This window comes from Athene cunicularia (assembly GCF_003259725.1).
Source record: "Athene cunicularia isolate RWA chromosome 9 unlocalized genomic scaffold, athCun1 chr9_part1, whole genome shotgun sequence".
Classification (NCBI taxonomy): domain Eukaryota; kingdom Metazoa; phylum Chordata; class Aves; order Strigiformes; family Strigidae; genus Athene; species Athene cunicularia.
Genome location: NW_020799110.1, coordinates 20,046,627 through 20,053,773, shown reverse-complemented (window position 1 = coordinate 20,053,773; position 7,147 = coordinate 20,046,627).

The window sequence follows — 7,147 nt, the reverse complement described above, 5'->3', positions numbered from 1 at the left end:
GGGGGGGTGGTGGCCGCCCCGCCGGGCGGTGGCAGGGAGGGAGGGGCTGTGGATGTAGGAACTTGAGGCGGTGCATCGCAGCTGCCCGTCCCTCGTCAGGCCCTCGCAGGAGGCGCGCTGCGCGGCGGGTGCTGGGGCGGGAGGAAGGCTGGAGCCGCGGCAGGGGGTCGAGGCGCTGCCTGACAGTGAGGGGCTGCGGCGGGGCCGCCCTTCGCCGCCGGCTGCTTTGAGAGGGGTGTGCGAGGCCTGTTTTCGGAAGCGCTCCCTGCAAAAAGCTCCACGTGAAGGCAGTATAAAGTATGGCTCCTCAGAATCTGTGAAAATTAAGACGTGGAAGTCGGGCTTTCCCTAAGAGCCCAGCTTTGTGGTTTAGCCAACCTCAGTGAAGAAACTTTCGAAGTGATGCTGAGTTTGCTTTTAACCTGGCCACTGGAGTCACAAATAAGTATTCTGAGGTGCTGAGAATAGCCAACGACCAGTCCTCAGTACCGAGGGAGAGGAGAGAGTGGGATAATTCTTCAGTTTCTGTTCCTGGGTACCAGGATTTGGGCACGTACTGGCTGACACTTCTAACGCGGGCTGAACCGCAGCCCGGGGGGGGTTCCCAGCCACCCCGCCTGTGCGTGGCCACGGTGTGACTCCCTGTTCCCTTCCTTCCTGAGCAGGAGGCCAAGGCAGGTGGGATGGGAGGGGAGAGCAGGGTTTGTCTTGGTGCTTTTGCCTGGGGGAGCTATGGGGCTGATGCGTGCTCAGGCTTTGTAGAGTTAAATGCATTGACTCTGGGCCTCCTGAGTGCTCAGGACTTGGCGAGTTTTTGTTCCTGTGCTGAGGAAGGTGCTGCTGCTCAAATGCCTTCATTCCCTGCTACTATCTCATCTGCTTCCATATTTTTTTCTTTCTGGTTCAATGTTTTGTCTGAAAAAATGTTTTTCTCTCTCTGTAGCTTGACATTTTTATTCCAGAGGCTGGGAGGAGGAATGAAGGCAAAGAAAAGGTAACGTAAGTGTTGCTGCTCTGGAAGCTATTTGATATATATCATTGCTTTTTGATCTTCCGCAAAAAGCAAAAAAGGCCCCGTGAAAAAAAAAATTAACATTCTCAAACTGGAAACTCGTTTACATTATAGCTGTTTATTTTCCGGTGTGTTCATTCTCCTGAGCCTCTCTCCCAACCCCCACAGGACTCCACTGTCCTGTACTTGCCACGTTGCCTCTGCAGGATGCTTTTTCTTCCTCATTTGCAGCTTTCTGTTCCAGTGCTGTGAGGAGTGGCTTGACTAATGACTGACCGATATGTTTTCCTGCCTTCCCCTCTTGTGAAGTCAGAGGTAACCATCCTCTTTGGATACCCACTGTCCCTGGGGACAAGCAGAGAGAAGTGGAGTGTCTGGTACTTGCGCTACTGCAGATCTTTCTGTGGTGGCTGAGGCATCACCCCTCTTCTGCCTGCTCCACCTCCCCGATACATGTCAGCACTCCCTTAGCAGAGCTTGTAGGACAAGATGTGTGTCCACATCTCAGCCTGGCATCTTACCTCTAGCCTTCATGGAACCGCAGGCTGGTGGCAGCTGGCAGAGGTGTGAGGGAGAGGCAGGCGCAGGCAGGAGTGTCTCTGGCTGCCACCAGGACTTGTGCACATTCACCCGTGAGCATCATCCTGGGAGAGCATCACTGTAATGCCACACATGGAGGGGCCCAGCTGGCAGTTTTGAAGGGAACCAGCTTCAGATTGATGTGGGTGGCTGCAAGTTTAAGAGAAACTTTTGTCCATCCTCAGGCATTGGAGCTAACAGCCAAAGCATGCTGTGTGAGGTTAAAAACTTCTAGACACTTGTTCATCTTCTAATCTCGGGTCTCTTTTGCTGTCAAAATCTAATTCTTTAGAATAGAAGAGACTTGGATTTCTAATGTAAAAAAGGTATTGATGGGATTTATATTTAATTATCCTTTTTTAAAAAACATAATGATTCAGTTTTACTGCATCTACAAGTCACTTGGAATAAGAATGGCTTTTAAAAATGTGGAAGTTTAGTATCCTGTGCCTTGACTCTCAGCCAGCAGTAGAAAGTCTTATCATATATTCTGTCATTATTACCTCCATCAAACAAAGTTTTGTCAGTTGTGAACTAGAGAGAGAAAAGTCCGTAATTTGACTGTAGAATCTGCTGAGGTGGAAAATATTTGTGTAACTGTCATATAATGCATGGGTGGAGGAAATGGGCGTTGTTACTATAGCTCGGTTACCAGTGCTGTCGTATGAAATGCTGTAATCCTGGCTACCAATTACAAATCAAGATAACTAGTGATATTCACTCCTCCAGAACAGGAAAAGCATTGTTGGAAATCCTGAAATGTTACATGCCATTAATTTCTGGAATAAGCCACATTGTATTTGCACTCTCGGGGAATAAGCAGGCCCTATGTAAACACATGTTGCTGCCAAAGGGCATTTTACCTGATAAATGACTGTAGACTAATCCAGTTAGATTGGACTCGAGTTGTGAGAAGCTGAAGTTCCCAAGAAGCCTTCCACCTTTCCACCTTCTCCTGCCCATAGGGATGACTGGCTGTTCAAACTTGACAGTTTTCTTTGGCCGGTCCGTATTCATTTTGATGAAAACGTGTTAGGACTTTGATAGGAAAATAGTGACTAGTGGCTTGACTTCATTCTGGCTCTTGTCTTGACATAAGGATGTTTTTCATGGTACAGGTCTCTGAAATTTAAAAAGTTTTTAATCTGAATGTGCACAAGTGGGGCATGGGGTTGAAGCTGACAATCTTGTCTTGAAATGAGGGGTACAATACCTTCTTTAAACCTGCCTATTTGTCATATCTTGTTTTTGTGTCCACCTCCTACATCCTGTCAGCAACTGGGCACCAGTGCAAGAGGTTTCTGTTCCTGGCACACATCAGCATCTCCTAACTTTAAGTGACTCTGCCGCTCTTGAAGAGAGCGGTTTCCCTGCTGACAGGCCAGCCTGTTACATCAACTGCTCTCCGAACCGTAGTTGACAGCGCTAATCTGCATTACGTGGGATTAAACAGGCACAGTAATTAACTTGCATAAGCGCTTTAGGAACTTTTGGCCTTTGAATTGGTCCTGTATGTTGCGGTGCAGAGCCTCTGTAAGGTGGGGACAGCATGGCGGGAAGTTGGGGAGAAGAAAATAAAGCTGACATTTCAACCGAAGTGAGAAGGAGAGAGGAACCACGCACAGCCAGACTGAAAGAGCCATTGTCATTTTTGGAGGAGTCAAGGTATGCTGAATATCTTACAGGTGTGTTGTAAAGGCAGTATTGTCACTGGTATCTACAGCTCTCACTGAATCCAAACAACTATGGAAGAAATGTCTCCCTTTCCAGTCTATGTTAAGTGTTATTCCTAGGTGAGAAGTGAAGCTGGATCTAGGAATTTACTCCAGTTTTATAGTGTTTACTCATCATAAATCATACCTTTAACTAATTCTTACTGCTATGCTTGGGAGATTCCATTCAAATGTGCATCCCTAAGCTGAACTAAAATGTAGCTGTGTCAATGACTTCCCCTGGTCACTATCCTCAGGTTCTGGATTCTGCTCAGTGACCAAGCAAGCATCTGTAGCCTTTAAGGCATCCATTCTGAGAAGCACTGCAGAAATAAGTCCAAAGCAACATGTCTTTTCACTGGTGTATGGGAACTCTCAAATATATCTGATGCAGCTAATTTAGATGTGCTTTGAATCAGACAAACAGCAGGGAAGGCTGAAAATGCATTTGCCTTTAACATTTTCTCTTTCTTTGAAAACATACTGTGCCAGGGAAAAGGTCTTGAAGTCAGCAGGAAAACTTGAGAAGATTTCACTCCCCCAGTAGCTAGTGTGTTGTTATTCTGGGTCTTATGTGTGAAGCTTTTTCAGTTTTATATGAGGCAAAAGTGAGGAGTCACCAGCAGGTCAGCTGAAATTTGTAGGGCTCAAGGAAAAAGGGTGGATCCAGTCTGCCTCATAGACCATGTGGATTTCTTGTTTGTTTGACTTTCATTCTCAGGGTCCTCTTGCAGGCCTCACAGGATGTGTTCTCAAGACCTTTTTGCCTTTCAGGAATTGTTGTCTTCGGAGACTGGACGTTTCAGAGCAAAGCACTTGAAGTTTTCTCATCGCCCAGACAGTCCCATACCACTCCAGATATCTTAGGAACCATTGAGAAAATGCATACTGCTGAAGTAAACAGAAACCTTAGGATGGACTTCAGCACTATGCCACAGACCTCACGGGAAAGAAGCACTTGAGAGTCCTAAAGTCTTGTAGTTACCTTGGGAGAAGTTACTTGTGCCAATGGAGAATCAGCTCAAGAGGATTCCACATAGGTACTGACAGTGCAACAACTTCCCTCATGTGTTTAAAACCAAATTCAAATGTATTCTGCTGGCATCTCAGTCCTTTTGACCAGTTAAAAGTGTGTCTGATCCAGTAGTCTGAACATGGTCCAGAAGTCAGGACAGTGGGTTGGCAAAAGGGAACAGGTTCACAAAGAGCTGAACATTTTGTAATAAACAAATCGGGGTTCATTAACGAATTGCTTTGGGATTTGGACTGGGCCCTCTGTGCCTCAGTTTACCTTTTGGGCCACAGAATCATTACTGCTCCCTAGGCATCTACTGCTGCAAACTCCTAAAAGTGTAGCTAGATACCAAAACCTGCTGGCACTCACCGGTGGGTATGGCTGTGTCACGGGCTGCTCCTTCTGTGGCACCTGGCACCCCCACTTCTAATAACCAGTCTGTACAAACACTGGTGTGAAAAGTAGAAGAGAATAAGCTGTTTTAGTGGCCTGATCCCAGTGAATGCTAAATTTCCTTGTCTCAAAATCCAGTGGTGAAAACCTGACCCTCACTGCAAGGTGAGTAGCCCTACCAAGAGTATCTTGAGAAGCTCATCTCCCTCTGAAGAAAACCACTCGTGGGTGTGAAAAGCTCTGATTCTTATCTCAGTCTGGGCATGCTGTCAGTGCAGGTAAAACTAGTAAGTGATATTGTCACCAACTTGGGTCTTCTTTTTTAAGCATTGAAGTTTACTTTTCTAGAAGAGACAGTTCTTGGACTCCTCCTTTAGACAATTTTTGTTTTAAAAGCTGGTATAAACATAAATCATCTTTTCTATAAAAGATGTGAAAATGAAACAGACATGTTACTCGGTAAAACCATTAGTAAAAAGCAAAGTACATAAGAAAATGATCGACACTTGAAAGAACAAAACCAAAAGTATGAATGTAATAACATAAAATGACTGAAGTTCAACTAATTGTTTTACAAACTGGAATCCTAAACCCCATGTCTTGTTTCTACAAGAATCTCTTCACCTGATTTTGTATGATGATAGTCTGGCATTCTAAACCTTGGGGAAAAAGGTTACTGGTTTGGATACCTGCATGGAAATACAGTTTTAAAAATGTTTATTGCACTATTTGTCTACAGTCCTTCATGGCAGCACCTGGATATTAATGTTGATGTGCTTAATACTTATTTATATGGCATTACTACCAATTCTGCTATCATTATATGTGATGTATTCTTTTCAGTACTGGAAGGCTAGTCTTCTAATATTGCCTGACTGTATTGCTGTGTTTGCTGTGTAGGATTTTACAGTGCAAGATGGTAAGAGCTAGAAAAAAATACAGAAGACCATGAAATTGGCTCTTTCCATGTAAAATTGCTAATCACATGCTGTTGCACTTTTTGCACAGTTGGATCAAAAAAATCTGATTCTGCTTCCAGTGAAGGTTCATATTGCAGGGCTCTTGTGACACCTGATATAAATACAACTTCCTTACTTAAGGCAAAGTGGTATTTGTAACAGGGCATCATTTCACCTGTGTGCTGAGAATTTAAGATGCTCCTCAAAGGCAAGGCTATTAGGTGCAATGTTTTCAGCTTCATTCACAATTCCTGTTCAGCTTGATGTCACTCCTGACCTCATCTACGCAATGGGAGGGCTGCTCTGCCCTGTGGTGGTTGAGAAGCAGCCAGACACAGCCTCCACAGCTTGGTCAATCTACGAAGGCATCTCGATTGCACTTGTCATGGTGGTGTCCTGCTGGAGTCACCTGCTGCTCACAGTCAATGGGTGGGGTGTGAAGGGGGGTGAACCAGGCCCTGACATCAATGGTCAGTGGTATCAGTTACGGAGTCTGACTGGCTTTACTTAATCTGTGAGAAGGCAAAACCAGCTGTCATCAGAAAGTGCAGATGGACAGCTGTGTCTTTAATCGCTTGCATTAAAAAAATATATGAAAATGGAGTGTAGCGTGCAACCATCCCCAGTCCTGGTTCCTGGTCTCCACAATGACTGCCTGCTGGCTTGCTCCCTCTCCAGCCCTGACTGCAGCAGGGGGTTTCTGTTTTAAGCTGTAACCTCGATTGCATATGAAAACTGCACTTTTGGCCAATGTCCAGAGTTGTAAACCGCTTGCCAGAATTTATTTAAAAAACACTAGCCGACCCTCTGTATTGTTTAATCTTTTCTCTGATCACAGACAGTGCAGAGGTACATTTTTAATGCACCAGGACTGACGTTTGATGTAACACCAATGCTGCTATGGTTTTTCATTATTACTTGGGATAACCTTCAATTACATTTTCAACAGAAAAATAGCTTTCTGTTGTGTTTTCACTGGCAATACATTTGAATTTATCGGGTATTGAAATAAATGATATTGTTAAAAAAGCAGGCAGAGCTTAGGTAAAACATGACTTCCCTACAGTTAGTTAGATCGCCTATTTTAATTTATAAACATCTGAAATAAAAAGAATTCGAACTTAATGTCCAGGTCCTGTTAATGTTTGAAAAGGGCTTTGCAGCCACCCCTAAGCTTTGGCTAGGGGCTTGCAGCAAAGGAGCTACAATGGATGTGAGATATAAAAAGATATTAAATAAACAGTTTCACATACATGTACATCTATGTGTGTGTAACATGTATGTAATAAAATGATGGAACTTACTGTAGCTAATATCAACTCCTAACAACTCTTAGAAATTTTGCATGATGGCTTTTGTTTTCATGAGCTTTCTTAGTTCTCTCGTAAAGCAATTGAAGTCTAACTCAATGGTGTATAAAGCAATCTGAGGGTTGCTATTGCTCTACTATATCCCAGATCAAATTCATGATGAAGGG